The sequence below is a fragment of the Podarcis muralis genome, chromosome 4 (genome assembly GCF_964188315.1).
Source record: "Podarcis muralis chromosome 4, rPodMur119.hap1.1, whole genome shotgun sequence".
NCBI classification, from domain to species: domain Eukaryota; kingdom Metazoa; phylum Chordata; class Lepidosauria; order Squamata; family Lacertidae; genus Podarcis; species Podarcis muralis.
Genome location: NC_135658.1, coordinates 33,243,216 through 33,264,423, shown reverse-complemented (window position 1 = coordinate 33,264,423; position 21,208 = coordinate 33,243,216). Strand labels below are relative to the sequence as shown.

The following is a 21,208-nucleotide window of genomic DNA, read 5'->3' as shown; positions in this document are numbered from 1 at the left end:
CATAAGAAACTGCATAGGCAGCTTAACCTGTTACATGTTACAAAGTGTCGTGACCTAGGGACCTGGCCATGCGTGGTAGTGGAGTTTGTTTGTTTAGACTTATATACTGCCCTTCATCCTAAGAGCTCAAAGCGATGCACAAGATAAAAACACAAATAAATAGTTAAAACGAAAACAACAAAACAACAAACCCCTCCCACAAACACATTTAAAAGGCTGTAGAATATTATATTAATCAGCCCCAAGGCCTGGTTGAAGAGGAACGTTTTCGCCTGACATCTAAAGATATGCAGTGGTACCTCGGGTTAAGTACTTAATTCATTCCGGAGGTCTGTTCTTAACCTGAAACTGTTCTTAACCTGAAGCACCACTTTAGCTAATGGGGCCACCCGCTGCTGCTGCGCCGCCGGAGCACGATTTCTGTTCTCATCCTGAAGCAAAGTTCTTAACCTGAAGCACTATTTCTGGGTTAGCAGAGTCTGTAACCTGAAGCGTATGTAACCCGAGGTACCACTGTATCATGAAGGCGCCAGGTGAACCTCCCTGGGGAGGGCATTCTGCAAACAGGGAGCCACTGCAGAAAAGGCTCGTCCTCATGTTGCCACCCTCAGGACTTCACATGGAAAAGGCACATGAAGCAGAGCCTTAGATGATGAACTGCCTGTAGCTCAGTCAGGCTTGCAGCACACATCCCTGCCACCAACCTATAATTCTGGAGACGAGTCCCTTGCAGTACCTCTTCCTCTTTAGTCTGGCAGAACCCCCAGACTGCAAAGTAAAGTGTGAGCCAGCTTCTACCACACTCCAGGTCTGGATAGCATGCATAAGACTTCAGTTGGCTCTAGCTCCCTGAAGACGGTATCTATACTCGCTGCTTTGGCAGGAACTGACACAAAGGCTAGTTTAAAATGTTTTTTTTTCTTCCCTGTAGCAATTATGCATTATGAGACTTCCTTCCTGTTACAACGGCAAGGTAAAAATTTGGTCGTCTGTCATTGACTGCTGTTAACATGTCACAGTGCAATTACATGCCTCATGTGTATTAATAGTAATATTGACTAAAATAGACTAATGAAATATCTGAACAGCAGTGATTAACATTTTAAATTATCCGGTCATTTCTGTGAGACCAATCTACTCTAGCTGAAATCTGTAAAAATATAATAATAATATTCATTTCTGTGCAAGTAGGATCAATCAGAAAAAAGGATAAAAGGAAACTCTTCTTTACCCTATCACTCCTCTTTTCTTTACTACAGACAGTTTGAACTGTGTCAGTGAACTCATCTAGAAGATGTTTCTCTCGAATCTCCACAGTAAAATTGCCTGACTGTTTTTTCAGAATCAGGCTGCTAAGAGTTTGATTCACACTGTTTTGAATGCTGTAGGTCTGCTGATTTTAACGGTGGTGGATTCTTTAATCAGATGTGGTGAGTTCTACGTAACACTACATGCTAAGATTTAGACAGACTGCTTACGGGTCAAGGATCAAATTTTCAAAAGGGGTTGTTGTCCCCATCTTCAAAAGGGTGGGGTGGGGAGAAGATGCCCAGTAACTACTGACTAGATAGCTTGAAATCAATACCAGGAAAAGTCCTAAAACGAATAATTAAATAGTTAGTCTGTGGGTACTTAGAAAAGGATGCTTTGATTGTTGAGACCCAGCATGGATTTTTGATATTTTTTTTTTGATAGCCTTACAAGCTTGGTGGATTAGGGGAATGCAGTGGACATAGTGTATCTTGATTTCAGTATGGCTTTTGGCAAAGTCCCCCATGATATTCTTGAGGAGAAGCTGATTAAATGTGGACTAGGCAAGGTGATTGCTAGGTGGGTTTGTAGCTGGTTGACAGCCCAAAGAATGCTCACTTCAAATATCTAAAGGCTATAACATGGAGAATGGAGCAAACTTCAAATATCTAAAGGGCTATCACATGGAGAATGGAGCAAACTTGTTTTATCTTGTTCTGGAGGGTAGGACTCGAACCAATGGCTCCAAGTTACAAGAAAGGAGATTCTGACTGAACATCAGGAAGAACTTTCTGACAATAAGATCTGTTCAACAGTGGAACAGGCTCTTATGAAAGCTGGTGGACTCCCCTTCCTTGGAGGTTTTTAAGCAGAGGTTGGATGGTCATCTGTAAGATATGATCCAGTTGAGAGACCTGCAGTGCTAGGGGTTGGACTAGATCAGAGGTGGCCAACTCCCAAGAGACTGTGATCTACTTTCAGAATTAAAATCTGGCAGTGATCTACCCCCATTTTGGGGGGTTCAGCTCAACATTGTTGACCTTTTCTTGGGAGGAGGAAAGGTGGGTGACTAGATTTGGTAACCTTTTTGGGGGGAGCACTGCCCAAATACTTTTCTTACGGGGAACAACAGAAACTTTTAGAGATTTCTTAGGAGAGAGTTGCATAAAAGCACTCACAAAACTGCACGCCGCACAAACTCATTCATTTAAAATTCCTATCAAGATTTCTTAAAAGATACCATATTTTTTGCACCATAACACTCACTTTTTTCCTCCTAGAAAGTAAGGGAAATGTCTGTGCATGTTATGGAGGAAATGCCTACGGGTAGCATGCCTACGGATTTTCCTCCTCTAAAAACTACGTGTGTGTTATGGTCGGGTGCGTGTTATAGAGTGAAAAATGCGGTACATGCCTTCATCCATTGTTAGTGTGACACCTGCGTCACCATTTCGGTAACCAAAGCTGCACACAAGCCAAAGCTGCACACAAACCACCTCAAAATCAAACCTTGCTGCAAAACAATGCCACCCCCAATGGAGGCTGGGACCTGCCCCACGTAAGGAAGCTGAAGCACCAATGGCTCAATTACCCTCTTTGTTAACTTAAAATGCACAATGATTATTTTTAAAAAATATTTATCTATTCCTTTTAATTAACTGGAAACTTTAGCAAGAGCATGCCCACCCGGAAGGCAGAGGAAAATAACAACCCAACCAGTGCCTGCCTCCTGGCCCCACGTGGCTTCAGTTTTAAAATGCACCAACAATCAATGAAGGGCCCAATAGTGCTGGTATCCAATTCCTGAATTCTTACTGAAGGCCAGGTTATGTAAGCAGCAGACAAAACCAGCCTCAAAAAACAGCTTTTTAGCCAACAGAAAAACTTTTCCCCACACAAACACAGAAAGAAGAAGAGTTTGGATTTGATATCCCGCTTTATCATTACCCGAAGGAGTCTCAAAGCGGCTAACATTCTCCTTTCCCTTCCTCCCCCACAACAAACACTCTGTGAGGTGAGTGGGGCTGAGAGGCTTCAAAGAAGTGTGACTAGCCCAAGGTCACCCAGCAGCTGCATGTGGAGGAGCGGGGAAGCGAACCCGGTTCCCCAGATCACGAGTCTTCCGCTTTTAACCACTACACCACACTGGCTCTCAGTCAAGCCATATGGCTGAAAAACTGAGTTTCTCAGGATCCTCAGCCCTTGCAAAGGAACTACTCACTATACAAGGGAACTCAGTTTCCGACGCTCCCTTGCAACAACGAAGCCCAGCAAATGCAGAAACTGGGACAGATGCCTGTTCCTCTCTTGCCGGCATGATGCAGCGTGAATACAAGAAGCGGGCAGGCAAGGAAGGAGATCCCAGGCAAAGTCTAAGACCTTCCTAGTCACAATGCAGGAGACCTACAGAGATCCACACTGGGAACCGGCAAGGCAAGGAAGAGGGATTGTCCCAGGTGTGGGCTGCTTAAATGGGCAAGGGGGCGGATCCAGGGAAGCCCATGGTCAGCCCTCAGATTCGCCCCCTGGCACTGCCCAAGTCTCAGCCTGCATCCCCATTTGACCAAGCAGGGTGCAGGCTAGGATCCGGTCTCTGATAGGCACAGGGCAGCATCCCTGTTATGTCCTCGAGGGAAGGGGAGCCATCCCACACACACATACAAACTCACACACATACCGGTGAGCTCTCTGTTGGCAAGAAGGAAGGAGCTCTCTGTGCAATTGCCCATGGTTATTGAGCTTTTTCTTTGGGGGGGGGGGGGGAGATAAGAGTTGTTGAGCTTTTTTTAAGGGGAGAGCTTCTTTAGGCTGGCGATCACTGAGCAACCCACAATCTACCCGACCCGCGATCAGCCAGAAACTTCCTGGCAATCAACCAGTAGATCGCGATCAGCCTGTTGGACATGTCCATGCCTGGACTAGATGAACCTTGGGATCCTTTGCAACTCTACGATTCTAAGCATCCTTTCTAAGTTATGTGACTTCCCCTATTTATTCTGGGTTAAGACTGAATGCTGTATCAAATTGATTTAATAAGTTTATGGATTCAAATAGTTAAATAAATTATTTTTGTGCTTGATACCTGTATCTGAGCATCTTTAAATTTTCTTCCTTAACAATAGGTGACCAAAAAGTATTTCAGCTGTTTTGTTATCTTCTTACTAAGCACAAGATGAATATTTATTAAGAATCTAAAGTGACTGTATGAGGATTCAGTAGAACATAATTCATATGTACACATGATTCCACAAAGTGTGAAAGAATCCACATTCTCAATAAAACTGACTGATACAGCTTTAAGAAAAACAAAGAAAAATAAAGTCCATCTTTTAAATGGATAAAGGCACTGAACTGAAACATTCCATGGATATCTCCACCCACAAAAAAGTCTAATTATGGTTTTCACAGAAATCAATGAAAGACAGATGCAATAAAAGCAGTTCTGTATCTTCAAACTGAACTCCAATTAACATCCATCAGGAATTTCCAGCTGTCTAAAAAGAATCCTCAATCAAGAGAAAGGCTCTGTGCAAAGCACCTTTGAGAAAAGCATCTTCAAAGAAAGAGCTGGAGAGTACTCTTGTAGAAGCATCATATCACTGCTTGTGCAGGCAAGAAGGTTGAAATAACTATGAATCAAGAAAGTTTGAAGAAAGCACCACAAGGAGTTAAGTTTATCTTTACTCATAAGTCAGCTACCTGATTTGGTGAAAGTATTTTGATTTAACAGTGACAGGATATAGTATTAATTATAATTTGTAATGACACTAGCTGCAAAAAAACCCCAAACCCTTTGTAAAGAAATTTGGAAGGAAGAGCTATCTATTGAAACTGGTATGCCTCTTTTCTATTGTTAGCCATTAATAAATCAATCGGTTTTATTTACAATTTTATGAGGGGTTTAACACTCCAAACAAAGATATATATTAAAACAAATGATCCTGTTATATGAGGAACAATATTGCACAATATACCCCACAGAATAGAAGCCAGCCCATATAAATAGGTACACAAAAAGGGATTTCAGTGAAACAATTAAATGGCTCAGAACCACAATACCTCAAGGACTGCCTCTCTCTATGTTAACCAACCTGGATCCTGTGATCAGCATCTGAGGTCCTTCTTTGTGTGCTTCCCCTGTGAGAGGTCTGGAGAGTGGCAACAGGAGAACGGGCCTTTTCTGGGTTGGCTCCCTGCTAATGGAATGCTCTTTCCAGGAAGGCTCGCCTCGCGCCTTCACTACATACCTTTCAGAGGAAAAAATCTTCCTCTTCTGCCAGGCCTTTGACTGATTAAACAATCTATGACCTTTTGAACTGTGGGGGGATTGTTTTTGATTGCTATTATGGTGTGTGTGTGTGTGTGTGTGTGTGTGTGTAGCAAATCACCATGTCATCTTGGGATGAAGGGTTGTATGGAAATTTTAGCAGCAGCAGCAGCAGCAACCACAATGTGGCCGTGTTTCTAGGGCTGCTGTGGGTGTGGTCATTTCTGTCTTGTTTTTCTCTTTTTTAGTTGTTCTCTACCTCCCTTTCTAGGATGAGTACACACTGGGTTTGGCAGCTGATCCACCAGCCTAGTGGAGCCGTATCTCCAGTCCAAGTATAGTGTAAGAATAGGATTGCTCGTTTGAAGCAAGCTGGATATATGACTAATAGGAGCACTAAGTACTGAAAAGTTGGCACACAAAGTACTAATGAGCACATTTGCTGATAGTTAATAAAAGCAATTATTGAAATGTTGCTTGTTATTTATTATTAATAATAAGGTAATTACATTAAAGGTCCAGTAATTCATATAAATAGGTTACTAATGTGAGGAAATGACCCTGGGAGATATATTAAGTCATTAGTTGATTGGTTCTTATTGGTAATTATACTTTCCTTTGGGAAAGTAAAGATTCCCCATGAGGGAACCAGTAAAACCAGTGTACTTTGATAATTTTCTTATAAGAATGCTTTTTTGGGGTGGAGGGGCAGAGGACTGCTTGCATGGCTATAGGAAGGTGAGATGGAACTAAGTTAATATCACGCAATGAGAAAGTGTCCAACCTTTTCAGTAGAAATTTTTGATCTAAAATTTCCTGGACTCAAAACTTTTACCTCATTCTGTTCTTGTTTATACCTCTCGGGTAGAAAACAAGATACAAAACAAATATCACTATTAAAATAATTTTGCTCTTATTTGTCTTTATTTTGAAAGACTACAGTGTTGAGCAAAAGTAGGGTCAGTGGAGTGCATGCGAATGCTGTGATGCCTTTGTAATTTGTCCTAATATATGCAACAATTCCCTTGATTCTACAAGTAACTCACCACTGTTATTAGCTTCTATATGTAATCCAGTGCAAGAGAGGTTAGCAGTAGTAAAACAATGCAACAATGACAAAACTCCAAAAAGGGAAATACACTAGACAGCTGCAGAAAAAGCCAAAAGCCAAGACCACATATGGTGCCACCTTAAAGACTTAAAAAACATTATTGTGGCATAATCTTTCCTAGGATACATCCCATTTTATCAGATGTACCCAACTCTAAGTGTGTCGGTTTATATACCCTGAGACAGAAATAAAAACAGAAAAATGTATGATGGTTTTTACAAAGAACCAAACAGTGAAAATGACAGCAATGGGCATGTCACAGAGCATAAATGAATGCAAAATCCAATTGAATGACTAGAAGATGAAGTCAGTATGGGTGGATCCACTCCTGAATAACTGCCACTAGGGTGATGAATAGGAAGCAAGACTAATAGTGTAAACAAACACCAAAAGAGGGATAATTTATCTCTGAAGCAAGCTAACCTTCCCAAGGATTTAAAATGAGATTCCACAGAACCAAATACACTAATGAATTCCAGGCCTGAGCTTTTCCGCTCAAGCCTCCCTCTTCGTTGGATAACAGTGACTCTTAGGTCTGCTACAGGAAGTCATGGAAGAGTGAAATGTTCTCCTGCTGCTTTCTGAATGCTACCATTTTTAATACCTAATTTGTAATGTCTGATGTAGGTGGTGACAAGTGGTGCTCCACTAGTTTTTCCTCCTGGACCTGCCCTGTAGTGGATCTTGTCTGACTTTTTGTTTCTGCAGTAACAAGGCAACTGGTGCTCTCTCACATTCACAATCTTCTACCAGTCTAGAAGTCATGGAGTATCCTGGGAACGGTGGTTTGTTAAGGGTGATGGAAATCAAAGATCTGTGAGGTTAGCACCCTTAACAAACTACAGTTCCCAGGATTCTTTGGGGAAAGTCATACCTGTTAAAGCGTTTGAAGAGTGCTTTAAATGTGTGGTGTGTATAATGTATAAAAGATGCTCATGAAGAAAATCACCATACATACATGTTTCTCAGAAGCATCTCTGACTGACTGACCATACCTGTTTACCTGTCACCTGTACCCCTCACAGTGATCAACTCCTGCCCAGAAACCTATGTCCCCACCGTGGAAGGACGTGTGGATCCAGAGTTGGCCTTCACAGTCACTTACGGACTCACTGTTAAAACTGTGTTCATGGAAGACAATCTTACTCGGCTACAAGTGATCGCCAAAGAAAGAAGAAGACCTGTTTACCTGTCACAGGTATTGCATTACAATTGGAATGATCACTTCTACAGAAGCATGTCTACAACTAGTGCCTTTGTTTACTATTGGTTGTATACCGGAGGCAATAACTTTCCTGCTATAGACTACTCAGTGATTGCTCTGGAAGCTTACACAATAACCAAAGCTCTGGAAGCTTACACAATAACCAAAGAAAAGATACTCGGTTACCACTGGTAGAATTCTGCCACATTATTCATTGGTGAAGGAAAGAAAATTGAATTTAATCATAGAACCGTTTAAGTAGCTGCTGTAAGGAATCTAGGCATCGGAGAGGGCTTTGGCATGCCTGTGTTTGTTTCTCAACACAACCCATCTCCAACTTAGAATGTATGAATTTTGTAGATGGAATATTGTCTAACAAAGTGTTTCTACCCAATATCTGAGAGGAAAATATCAACATAGCTTGTCAAGATTTTGTATGGTACAAGAAAAACACCAATGTTATTTCACAACCCATTATTTTCACAAGAATATGAATCGAGGAGATAAACTATGTCAATTTCCTCAGAGCACACTTATTATAGGATATTGTTTGAACCTACAGTAATGACTCCTCGAGGTAAGTTATTACAGTGATTAGAAGCTAGGAGGATATTTTCTGTGGTGCTACAGAACAGAAAGTCAGCATTAAGAAAACCTTAACAACCCAGTGAAAGTAATGGCCTGAGTGCGCTGTCAGTGCTTCTGCTGTTTCAAACAAGGGAAATAAACCGAGCAGAAGCTGAAGCAGTGAACTAACTAGATCTTTGGTTCTCCAAATCAATAAGCTGTTTTATTTCTGAAAAGTAAATGCTGTATAGATGGCCTTCACTCACTTTTAACCCCATTCAGGCTCCTTTTTTATATATATAAGTAAGCTATATGGTAACAAAGGTATTTGTTGCAAAGCTCGCCAATTCAATAGAAATCCTGTATTTCAAATGATGAAAATGCCCACATTGGGGGAGGGATGAATAAAACCTCCTCAATTAATTCTGCAGATATTTCTGCCTAACTAAACAGCAGCACTGTACGTTTGGAGCCCTTTTTCACAGAAGCAGGTATTTCATTTTTATGGGTAGAAAATTCCGAAGTATTACTTTGCAGGTTGTCTTATATCATTTGCCATTTACATTTGAAGAGATTCAACATATGGTACAACATATGGTTCGCTGTTAAGAAAGCACAGACCTGGCTTAATCACAGAGCAATCCTGACTCAGAAGGCAACCCACAAGCCTGCCTGGAGCCACAACTCCAAGCCCCTCTATATACTCCTCTATATACCCCTTGGAAGTCGCCCCAAGCCACACCCTTCCCCTTGCTTCATACCCAAGTGTTTTTGCTGGGCTGGAACGTGATAATGACCACTTTCCTGCTCTGAGTGGGCAGTGGTTGCAGGCCCTTGCAGACCGCCCTCAATTCCCGGGGCAGCCAGGAGTTACATCCCTGCAGCTGTCCACAGAGCTTCCAGCAGTGGCCCGGGGATGGCCACCTACATAGATTAGCGCCTTGGGGGTGGCCAGAATCCTTGGCATGACCCTGTTCAAAATTTCAGCCCTCCAGCGGGAGGGTGGAATGGAATTACCTTCAAAGCCTGAAGTTGTGGCCAATTTTCATCCCAGATTGTTGTCTTGTCAAGTCTGTTTCTTTACACCTGGAAAATGGTCCATGGGGAAATGTGGTCCTTGTGTTGACAATGACTTCCCATCTCTGGTATATATGGACAAAACCTTCCCTTTCCTCGCTGCCCCCCAAGGAAACTTATTCAGGGTATGGAAATGTTTAAATGTGAATAGATCGTTACTCCAAAATATTAGCATGGCTATGGTGCATGCCTGTATTTGCAACTGCAGAATTGTCTAGTGTACCTCGTTCCCCATTTTTTCCTTAACACTTACTCACAAATGTGATTTACTATTCTGTAATTTAAAATTATTCCTATTATATGTGATGCTCATTTTTTGGTATCACCAGCAACCAATTGTCTATCTCTTCTTATACTTTCTGCATTAGAAAATAACTGCTTTGAATTCCATGCTGCCTGGTAAGTAACCGGCCCAGATATCACAAAACTCTGTTCACAAGTGGAAGCTCTTGTGAATGCAGTATGGCAGCAATATAAAACACTGTAATATTAAGAAAGTCATGGGAAAAAAGTTACTGCCTAGACTCACATCTGAGTGGAGATGCAGAATTGGGAAAACATATCTCTAAAACACATCAGAGACCTGCTCATCATTTGAAGGGCACACCTCTTCTCTAGGTCAACTTCCTATACACAGAAAGAGAGCTTCTTGATCAGATCAAATCCTATAATCCAGCTATCACACTCTTTCTCATCATGGTCAACCAGATGCATCTTGAAAAGTCCACAAGCAAGGCACGAGGGCAACATTCTTGTCCCATTGTTGCTATCCAGCAACCAGTATTCAAAACACAAGTAAGGTCCGTAAGAAAATGTTGCTGTGTTGCATCCTGCCCTCTTGCATTTCCCCTCCTTCCTGGTTTTCTATCTCAGCCATCAAAACAGTCACACAGCATTCCAAAGCCACTGAGCATACTCTGTCCTCCATGGTACTCACCCATTCCCCACTGTCCTCCAGGTTTCTTTAAAAAAAAACATTTTACTTCTGGAAATCATGTGTTTCTTCCAAGCCTGTTGATCTCCAGCCATTTTGGTTACTTAAAAACTGCCTCAGATCCTTTAAGCACCATTGCTCACCCCTGTCAGGTAAAGCATGTCTGATAGGATGTGGGGTAAAGCAAGTGATTAGTGTGGTAGTGGCAGCAATCAGCTGTGCCATGTAAGGGCTCTGATGGCAGCAAGAGCAGTAAGGCTGACAGCAGTAGGACCTGGTGTGGGGGACAGACTGGACCAGTGATGGCGCCAGTGGTTGCACTATGCTAAGAGCCCATAAGTCTTGTGCATCCACTGCCTTGTCTATCATGTCCCCCGTTTGGAGATAACTGCAGTGGCGAACTTTGGGCTTTAAAATTTCAGCAGTGCCCTGTACAATGCCTAAATTTGGCACCTTACCACCTCTCGACTTCCGTTGTTTGTCATTGCTGCTGTGCCCCCCTCTTGGCTCGGCACCCAGTGCAGGCAAACCGATCAAGCTCCCCTAAATTGGCATCTGACAACTGATTGGTTACTACATAAAAATCGAACACTGCTGTGGTCATATGTGACATCCTTGCTTGTTAAAACAAGATGACCTAACTGCATTATGGAAAAACATGTTAGCGGAAAATACAAAGGTTCCAAATTCTTGTAAACAAGAATGCATGCTATGTGAGCTGCAGTTATCTGTCAGCTGACATTTCACTTGGAAACATTCAAGGAAGGCTGGAATCTTATTAATGTTGCTATCAACTCAGAAAAAGTTCTTTTTGCTATAGCAAGAGTTAAGGTTGATCATCCTAAAAAATGTATTTTGTGAGATGCCACTTTCGGCCTTGTAATTTATAAGTCAAAGGGCCAAGAAAACAGTAAGAAAACCAAACAACTGAAAAGTAATTTATGACACAGGCATTTTGAGTCTACAAATCTTCGAAGAGGTAAATTCAACAGGGGAAACAATTTGAGGGATCCAAAGTTATCAAGGTTAACAGTTTCATAATATGTTATTTCCAAAGTGTGCCTACCAGACCAAGGAGACAAGTCCCATTGAATAGACATGGATTCTTCATAATTGTCAAAGCTAAATGTACAGCTGATAACTGGAAATGCACTTGGTTTTACATTTTTTGTTACAGACTTCTACACAGATGACTTACCTTATAGCAAGTGAGTCTGTAGCTGTTTGGTGCTTTGTAACTCAGAAATGTTTGCTGTTTTCTGGAATTGAAAAAGTTAAAAAGAGAACATGATGATCATGGAAGATTTAGTGGAATTGGCTTGTCAAAATGATGAAGCAGAAAGGGCTTTTATAGAGTATGTTCACAACAAAAAAACTTTAACATAATGTATAAAAGTGCAGAGTGGCTTTTGTCACGGCTAAGGAAAAAAAGCAGTATCATTAATTCAGACAGTAAGTGTAAGACTCTGTTGAAAATCTCCTTGGGATAGATCACAGAATTATATTCTTGGCTAGATAAATGGAACCTGGCAAGTCCCAGTTCTTGTTGCGATGCTTTATAAAATGCCATTGGGTTTCTGCAGTCTGTCATCTCCAGTACATGATAAGAAAAGGGTTGGGCTGTTTTCTTCAGTATTTATCTACAATCTTACTGAAGGCTACAAATGTCTAAAATGGGGGTTGGGGGAGGCTCCAATAAAGCTATCTCTTAAACACATTCTATTCACATTTGTTACTTTCTCCAGATTTAACTATGAGAAGCTACCTTATTATGAAACCTGCAACAAAGGCTTGGCTCAAGAAACTGATGCCCAAACAATGCTCTGTTTCCTTCACACTCCTGATACACAGTCTGCCCAATCATTCAGACCATAATCCCCCTTTTTGTTTCCACATCTAGACTCTCCATACAAGGTCATTAAAACACCTGTACCTCTTAATATTTTTTTCAGGCTTCGTGCTAAGAGCCGGTGCTCTATTATGCTTTTTAAAATAGTAAATAAGTAAGTAAAGCGAAGTGGAAAATATTTATGCTCGGTCAATCTAGTTGAGGTGGGGAGCAGCAGTGAGAAACAGAAGGAAGTGAGTGACCGTGATGTATCTCAAGTCAAGTAAGAGAATAAAAATGCCTCAGAGAGCTACAGATATGTTATTTCACCTTCAGTGTTAGGTAAGGCCATGAGAACAAATACAAAGGGAAAATGTATTACAAGTCATTATTACCAATACAAGCCAAGCCTCATTAATTGATTTACAAATGGGATGGGTTTCAGCCTGACATTTGAAAATGTATCCTGCAATCCTTCCCATCAATCATATCTGGGTAAGGCTTCATGTTAAGCCTTTTCTCTTTGGGATTACTCATGAGTAATAAACACCCCAAGTTGGGATGCTTTCTTATTCACAGACCTGTCTGCAGGGAGAGCAAAAGGCTCTTATTTAAAATGCTGTCCCTCCTTGCCAGACAATCTTTACTTTGTGAAGAGCTGCAGCAGGCTCGCAACTAGGAAAAGCTCCATTTCAAACAGGAGGTTGGAGATGTCCCAGCCAGCTGGTCTGCTCATACGTTTCCAGTGAACTGCTTTTCATGGCAGGATGGGTGCTCACTCATGAACAATTATGTTGTTTCTAGTTGTGGGTTGCAGAGCAAAGCAGTAGCCTAGTTCACACATATCATTCTGAAGCGCTTTGTTAAAGAGTGAAAGAACAGATTCCTGCAGTGCTACCTCTTGCAAGCTCAACATTTGGTAACACTTTTATTAGAACCAACCCAAATGTCTCAGAATATTGGGCAAGCTTTTGAACTCTTTATGAGACTGAATGCCAAGCAAAAGGAGATGGGGAGAAAAAGAGAAAAAGCTCACTTGATGTTGAAGTCAAAAGGTCTACATTTAGCACAGTCTAAAGATGGAGGACATAGCAAACATAGCTGGATTCTGTGCTAGCTGATTTCCATATTTTTGTTGAAAGTTACATTAAATTATGGCAAATATCTGGCTGTTATATTTCAACAGCGTAAGAACTGATTTGCTGGATCAGACCAGTCTACCCAGTCCAGCATCCGTTTTCCAACAGTGGCCAAGCAGATGCTTCTGGGGACAATGAAGGCATGATGAAAATTGCCTCTCTGGATTTTTTTTTAAAGAAGCATTTTTACAGAAGCTCTCCAACCCCGCCTCATTTTATTCTTAAACACTATACTCACACTAATCTCTTTGAGCACCAATAGCATATTTCCCATTCAGACATAAAAGATAATCAGTAGCTTCCATGCATGTTCCTGAGTTTGAATTTTACACTTTCCTTTCCTGTTGGTCGCTTCATTACACGGCAGTCCGGATACCAAAACACTATACTTTTTAAAAAATGCAGACCCTGCTTTTTCATTCAAGCCAACACCTGAGTCTTTGTAAACCAAAACATAATGTCTAAATTCAAGGTGTCTGTGATGTTGTTTTAGAACTGTATAACCCCAAAGTACTCATGACTACTGCATGTAAAACTGCTGAACATAAAAACAGCAAGGAATTTCAAAAAGCCCAAGCTAAATGCTACAATATTCCATAAGTCCTGCCTTGGTGTCCCCACCCCCCCATAAGGTGCAGCTACAGAATCCCATGAAATTTTGACTTGACATCACACCCACAGTAAGATGGCATCACATATTGCTTGCCCCAGGCACATAAGGTGTGCAGCCTGCCTGGGATGGGTTGGCCCTGGCATGAAGGCCGCCCCTTGACATGGCTTAAGTGTGTCATTCCTGCCAGCGCCGCATCTTGGAAGGTATGCTATGGCTCATTGGCCCCTATGTGGGCTCCTAGACAGCAAACAGGCCAATTAGATTGCAGGAAAAAATCCTCCCTGGCCCCAAAATATGATGGCCAAGAATTCCATATCAATGTCCTCACACTGTTGAGCCCTATCACCTTTGTAAAAGATAACAAGGTGTGTGTGCGGGTGGTGATCCAACGTTGATCTGCTCCACACAGGCAAGAGGCAGAGTGCTGTTCCACTTTAAAGCGGGAAGGTGGTCTTGGCTGCCACCAGGCCTCTGCCCCTGACCAACCCCCTGGCGCTCTCCTGATTGGCTGGATTAGCAGCCAATTTAGTTCCAGGAAATGTGTGGTTGGAAGGGGGGAGCTCGCTTCGCCTTCTGGCGACCCTCCTCCTCTGTTTCCAGGTTCCCGGCCTGCTGCATGCTGCACCAGGAAACAAATGGCACCACCCACAAAGGACACGGCAAGCCTTCATTTTTGCTGTATGTCCTATCCTCCAAGACCAAAATAGCAAGAATCCATACCAAAGTATACATGCAGAGAAACACTACTGGCTACAACTGCTATACAGTATACCGTAAGCTGCAGCCACACAACTTCATGAAACCTAGTTTACACATAGAACTAGAATTCAGAGCAGCAGAAAGAGGCACGTTATAGAAAAATATAACATAGTTATTTTCCACAAATTGTAACTCTTTCCAATATGTTAAACTGAACACAGAATTAACTGTACATGCAACATCATTTGAAAGAAAGCAAACACCTTTCTTTCTTCTAGAAAGCTAAAATGAAATGAAATGAGGTATAAGAACATATTTTAAATATAAGGAACCTTTACCTAGATAGTTTATAAATACACTGCCATAATGCACCATAAGAGAACAGATTCCCGAAATCATGAGGACAGTACATTACCAGATTAATATTAATCTCTAGAGTGCTAGATTAATTTCCTGTCCATGTTAATGTCCTTTTGATTACAACAGAAAATAATCATTGGGGGTGGAGAGATCTTTCAATTGCAAAAGTAGCTAAGACTTAAAACATTAACAACTTTTAGAGCTTTTAGCCCAATATGTATAATTAAACATAAAAAGCTAGGTCAATGCAATGTTATCTCTCCCCCTCCAGTTGTGCAGAAGTCATAGAAATTTGGGGTCAAAGTTTACACAATAGATTCCACACTGGCTTCGTTCACACTGATGAAAATAATCTCTACTGAATTCAGTGTATTTACTGCAAACAAAAGAACCAATCAAGTGTGTGGGTTGTGGATGGATGAGAAATTTATCGTGCTTATGTAAACAGAAATACAGAACAGTGCATATATTTTATACACTTATTAAAAATGCTTAAATCATTACAATCTGCTCGAATACTTCCTGAGACAAAGGAAGCTACCGTATAGTGAATAAGCCATTGGCCCATGTAGCTTAATATTGTCTACACTGAATGACAGTGGCTCTGTCAGTTTTATATGGGAGTCTTTCCCATCCCGACCTGAAGATGCCAGTAACTAAAGTTGGGTCTCCCTTTCAGTCACCTTTAAAGTGCGGTCCTATACTTATGTACCTAACAGTAAACCATATTTAACTCAATGGGATTCACTTCTGAGCAGGAGTGAAGGGAATGCCACCCTTCTGACAATGGTGTTCCTGCTGCTTACTGGAGTGTGAGCCATGGTGGCACCGAAATTGGGCCAGCGCTGACTCACCACACAGACTCGACCTCAATGTCAGCCTGGCCCTCCCTGGTCTTGTAAGCGGCAGTGACACTGCAGTTGGGAGGGTGGTAGCATAGCACTGCTTCACCATGCAATGTATAGAATAGCAATGTAAATCATCAAGAAAATCCTGGCACATGCCCCTGACAGGGACTCAAGGCGGCTTACAGATAAATGCATGCATTCCTTAGGTCACTCATTCAGGACTTCCATGTATGAATCGGAACACATGGGGCTCTACAACAGGAGCAATTGGCTGAGATTTGTCAAATGGAACCTATTTCTCAATGATATGCAACATGTTGAAAAACTTAATATTGAAGATTGCATCTTCAACATTTCACAATTATCATTGGATTTTAACACACAGACACCATTTTAGACAAGAGTATTCTTTTAATAGTTACATCATCTTGCCGCTTGTGAGGTATTTCTTAAGTGTTATTACATCAGAAAAAAATTTAAAAAGTCATACTGAAAGCAACCGGGTTCTGCACCAGTACCACTCCCTCAGTTTTTTTTTTAGCAAAAGCAAGAAATGAAGGCTGAGGAAATTTGAAAATGTAAATAGAAAAATGTCCTTGATATTTCTTTTAAAACCAGGGGAAAATAATAATGTGCTTTTATTGGACTATGTAGGTCATCAAATATAACTGCACGTACAACTTATTGTAATGTCTAGTCCTCATAAATGGATTAATGGATTTCTTTTTTCAGACTTTCCAAAACAATACTCACTTTGAGCTTAAAACACAAAGGAGAATTTTCAGCCAAAAAGGTCATTGTTTCAGAAGTTACAAACCACTGTAGACAGAGGACTCAGAATGAAAGTGCTGCTCCATCTATAACTATTATAAAGATAGCTAATGAATTTATAGTACATTCTGGAAAGAATAAATAAAATTTGCAATACTGATCTGCCCTATTTAGACTACAGGAAAGTGACCAAGTGAGAAAATGCCAAATAAAAACTGTCTTGTTCTAGAGCCATCCATTCATAAGAAATATTCAGAGATTGTTCCATTGCATCTATATATTACAGTAAAGCCTTAAGAGCTACACACTTAAATGTAAAAAATATATACTTTTTATGCTAAATAATATCAGTTCTAATTGATGCCAGTTCTCAGCCTTACTTAGCTTCCGACTAGTATTTGCTCTGCTGCAGACCCAACACGCAGGGTTGTGTATCTGTGTTTTATTAAAGGGCTGGAGAAATATTATCATCTCAGCTGTGAGTCCTGGAATACCTCAGAGGGTGAGGCTCAGACTGACTCCAGCTACAGTTCTTTCGGGGGATACAGACACGTAGAGAAAGCTTTTTTTTTTTTTTTAAGGGCTCTAGAAATTTAATTCTCATCCCTGCTTATAAATGACAGTAAAATAAATGATACATAACTTGTTTTAGCATAGCAATCTTCCGGTACTCTGGATGGCACTCACTAAAACCTCACATTTCTTACTTGTGCTGTTACATTCCTCATTTCTATGTAACATTTGAACAATCTGTCAAGGATGTGAAGATTCTGGCAGCATTTGTTCCTTTGCTACCAGTTTATGCCTGTTACAGCATAGTGTGTAATTGGTGGCTCGGACTCTAATTGGCTTGGTAACATGGGGCAACATCTACTTTTGTGTGCTAGTTTATCAAGCCAAGCCATATTGACTGCTGGCTGGCCAAAGTACTAAGTGTAGCTGATTTGTTTGTACAGTAAACATGACACCGCACAAGAATGATGCTCTAGAGAAACTTACTTCGTAACGCACAGTGAGTGTGGTGTTCTGGACTTTTATGCAACGTTAATTTCCAGCCTTGGGGTTACCAGAGCACAGATTACTGTAGCCAAGTTGTCTTGTAGTTAAACTGATGGAAGGCACATCACACCGCTGAAGCCACTTGTACCTCAACAGCAAAGGATCAAAGAAAACACCCAAACCATGAACCCTCTCCTTCAGAGGGGGTGTGATTACACCACTCAGCTGGTCAGAAGAACCACCCACCAACAGCATCTCAGTCCTGTCTGGAATAAGCTTCTGTTTATCAGCCCTCATCCAGTCCATTATCACAACCAAGCACTGATTCACTCCCTCACCTGCAGAAAATGAAAATGACAACTAGAGCTGTGTGTTGTCAGTATACTGATGACATCACATTCCAAAACACTATGACCCCACTCAGTGACTTCCGCAGATGTTAAACAGCATGGGGGATATAACCAACCCATGCAGAACCCCATTCTGGAGAACCCACAAAGCTGAATAATGCTCCTCAACAACCACCTTCTGGAACCAGTCTTCCTAGTAGGAGCAGAACCGTCATAATGCAAGCTCTTGTTTTTTTAAGTTGAAAGGTCTGCCTGTTGCACCTTTTGAACTGTGATGGGTATCATCACTTAACATTGCAGTCGCTGAGGGTTGAACTTGTGTGAGAGACCTTATCATACATTAATACTCATGGAGTAAGTCCCTGAGCCAGCAGCTGGATGCTTATGTTTATAGCTCTGTTATTCAATAAAGTTTTGCCCCAACCTGCCCTCCCACCCCCACCGTAACCCACTACTTCAGGGATTCATAAAAAGTCTTATGAATGACAGCAATGAATTCTAACTTTTGCTTTCCATTAAAAAAAAACCCACTGTGAGAAGACAGGACAAGATCTTGGTGTATTCTGAAGGCACATTCTAGCAAACTCAAGTAAAGAATATCCACTGTGTCAGTTGGTGATATTAGAGCAAAGAATTCTAAAAATCCTGTTTTAGAGCACACATTCACAGAAACCAGTGACTGTTATTTCAGTAACAAGAACAATACTTCTATGTGGATGTGTTAATCTCATTCTGCTAGTAGCCAGTCAACGCTGCCCTTCATTTTCATTTTCTGAAGTGAATGCCCTCTTCCTTTTCCCCTAGTGAGATAGAATTGTTTGTACCATATCAGAGCCTACACATTTTAGTAAATAATGTTAGTGCTGTGAAAGTCTCAACATCAACATATGTCTTCACAGACTGATTCTAGATATAATTTCTCGCCTAAACAGACTTAAATGATAGTTTCTGCTTTGATCTTTTCTCTCCCTGCTCTGTTAGGGGCACCATATCTGCAGGGCTTGGAGTTTATAAAAAGGCAGCCATGTTTTATAAGCCTTTGATGATATCTTTAAACATAGCTTTGATTTTAAAGTTGCATTCAACACTTTCTCCATTAACCTTGATTCCATTTTGGAATTAGAATCACTGTGGCTCTCCCAAAAGGCCAATTTGGAAATCTGCAGTCACTTGCAGACTGGATTTTCTTTTTGCGTCCCTTTATAAGGGAACACAGAAGGGTTAAAATACTTATGTTACTGAAAGTATATTGCTTTTAAATAAATATATATATATATATATATGGATGTTTACTCAGAATTAAGGCCTATTGTGTTTAATGGGGCTTGCTTCTCCTTAATGAGTGTGGACAGTATTCATGCAGCCTCATCTATTTCACAAGTTTCCAAACTACTGCATATTGCAAAGGATTCAAAATGGTGTTCTAAAGAGTACACTTGGTTAATGCGGAACTCTGGTGAGTCCTGTGGTACCTCATCATGGCTCCCCATGAATAGGCCAGAAAGCATCCGCCACTGTGCATCACAAAAAGAATGATATTTTTGGGTAAATTGTCTTGCTTGGAAACTTGTACTGTATACAATTAATAATCTTCTCACTGAAGACCCCCTGAGTCTCCCCAGTTAAAAAGCCAATGCTCTTTCCAATGGAAACTGCAAGCTACAATGGTTCAGTCATTTAATAATGGGTAGGTCACTGGTGTAGTGTAACATATGCAGAGTTAGGTTTAGTCTAGGGAGACCCAGATTCAAATCCCTACTCAGACAGATACTAGGTGTATGGTGATTGACCCAGATTTTTGAATGCAATATATAAACTAGGTGAAAGGGCTTGCTTTAATAACAAAAGTGCAAGGTGAGAGAGGGGCACTGAAGCTGAGGGGCACTTTCTGCAGTTCCCCTCACACCAGAGTTTATCCCCCACCCTGCAGGCAGTTCAGAGCCTGGGTTAGGGACTAGAGTTGAGAGGAGAGGCTGCAGGGAGATGGTTCAGAACCACTTACCCTTTCATTCCTTTTGCTTTAGAAATTGGGACTTTGCCATAAATCTCAGTGGGAGACTGGGCAAATCATTAACTCTCAGCTTAACCTACACCAAAAGACTGTTATGAGGGTAAAGTGTAAGATCACCCGTAGCTTCTTGGAGGAAAGACAGCATAACAAGAAATACAATTAATTAAATGAAGTCTGCCTAGCATTAGTGCATATGACAATCTGAACCTAGTGTAGTGGTTTGAGTCAAACATAAATGCAATCAGGTTTATCTTCTGTAGCAAATGACTCATAAAAATGACTCCTAAAAACAGAATTCAAGGCACCATCATGTCATCTCTTGCAGTGATGACCCAAGCCCAGGTGAGAAAGAAAGAGGCCAGTCTGTTACTGTATCAATTGATAGGTAGGCTTCATAGCCTTTGAACTGGCTACAGAGAACTCGATATATTTAAGATATGTACATCAGATGTAGCAAACAGATGGCTCTCTACAACAGCCGTCATCAGCCTGGTGCCCTCACGATATTTTGGTCTTTGTTGCACTGGTTGATGATCTCTGGCTAGAGACAAAGGTGAGAGATGTTTCCTAGTTCTGCTGGATCTCTTCAAGGGCTTTTGATACCACCAACCGTAAGATCCTTCTGGACCAGCTTGAGGGGATGGGAGCTGGGGGCACTGTTATGCGGTGGTTCCGCTCCTTTCTCTTGGGTTGTGTTCAGAAAGTGGTGTTGGGGGATGAGTGTTCAAACCCCTGGGCTCTCACTTGTAGGGTGCCTCAGGGTTCCGTCCTCTCCCCCATGCTTTTCAACATCTACATGAAGCTGCTGGGAGAGATCATCAGGGGGTTTGGGCTGGGTGTTCATCAGTATGCGGATGATACCCAGCTCTTTCCCATTCTTTCAAATCAGAACCAGTGAAGGCGGTGAAGGTCCTGTGTGAGTGTCTGGAGGCGGTTGAAGGATGGATGGCAGCTAACAGACTGAGGTTAAATCCTGACAAGACAGAAGTACCGTTTTGGGGGGACAGGAGGCGGGCAGGTGTGGGGGACTCCCTGGTCCTGAATGGGGTAACTGTGCCCCTGAAGGACCAGGTGCGAAGCCTGGGAGTCATTTTGGACTCTCAGCTGTCCATGGAGGCACAGGTCAATTCTGTGTCCAGGGCAGCTGTTTACCAGCTCCATCTGGTATGCAGGCTGAGA

At 41.5% G+C, this 21,208-nt stretch overlaps 1 protein-coding gene across 6 annotated transcripts in view; it reads right to left on the bottom strand.

Moving 5' to 3' along the window:
* ZBTB20 (zinc finger and BTB domain containing 20) overlaps positions 1–21,208 on the bottom strand; it is a 471,737-nt gene that overhangs the window by 128,969 nt on the left and 321,560 nt on the right. For all 6 annotated transcript variants that reach the window (XM_028726550.2, XM_028726549.2, XM_028726546.2 and 3 more), the window contains one exon: positions 11,610–11,670. The gene's annotated coding sequence lies outside the window, so the exon portion shown is untranslated. The remainder of the gene's footprint in view (positions 1–11,609; positions 11,671–21,208) is intronic.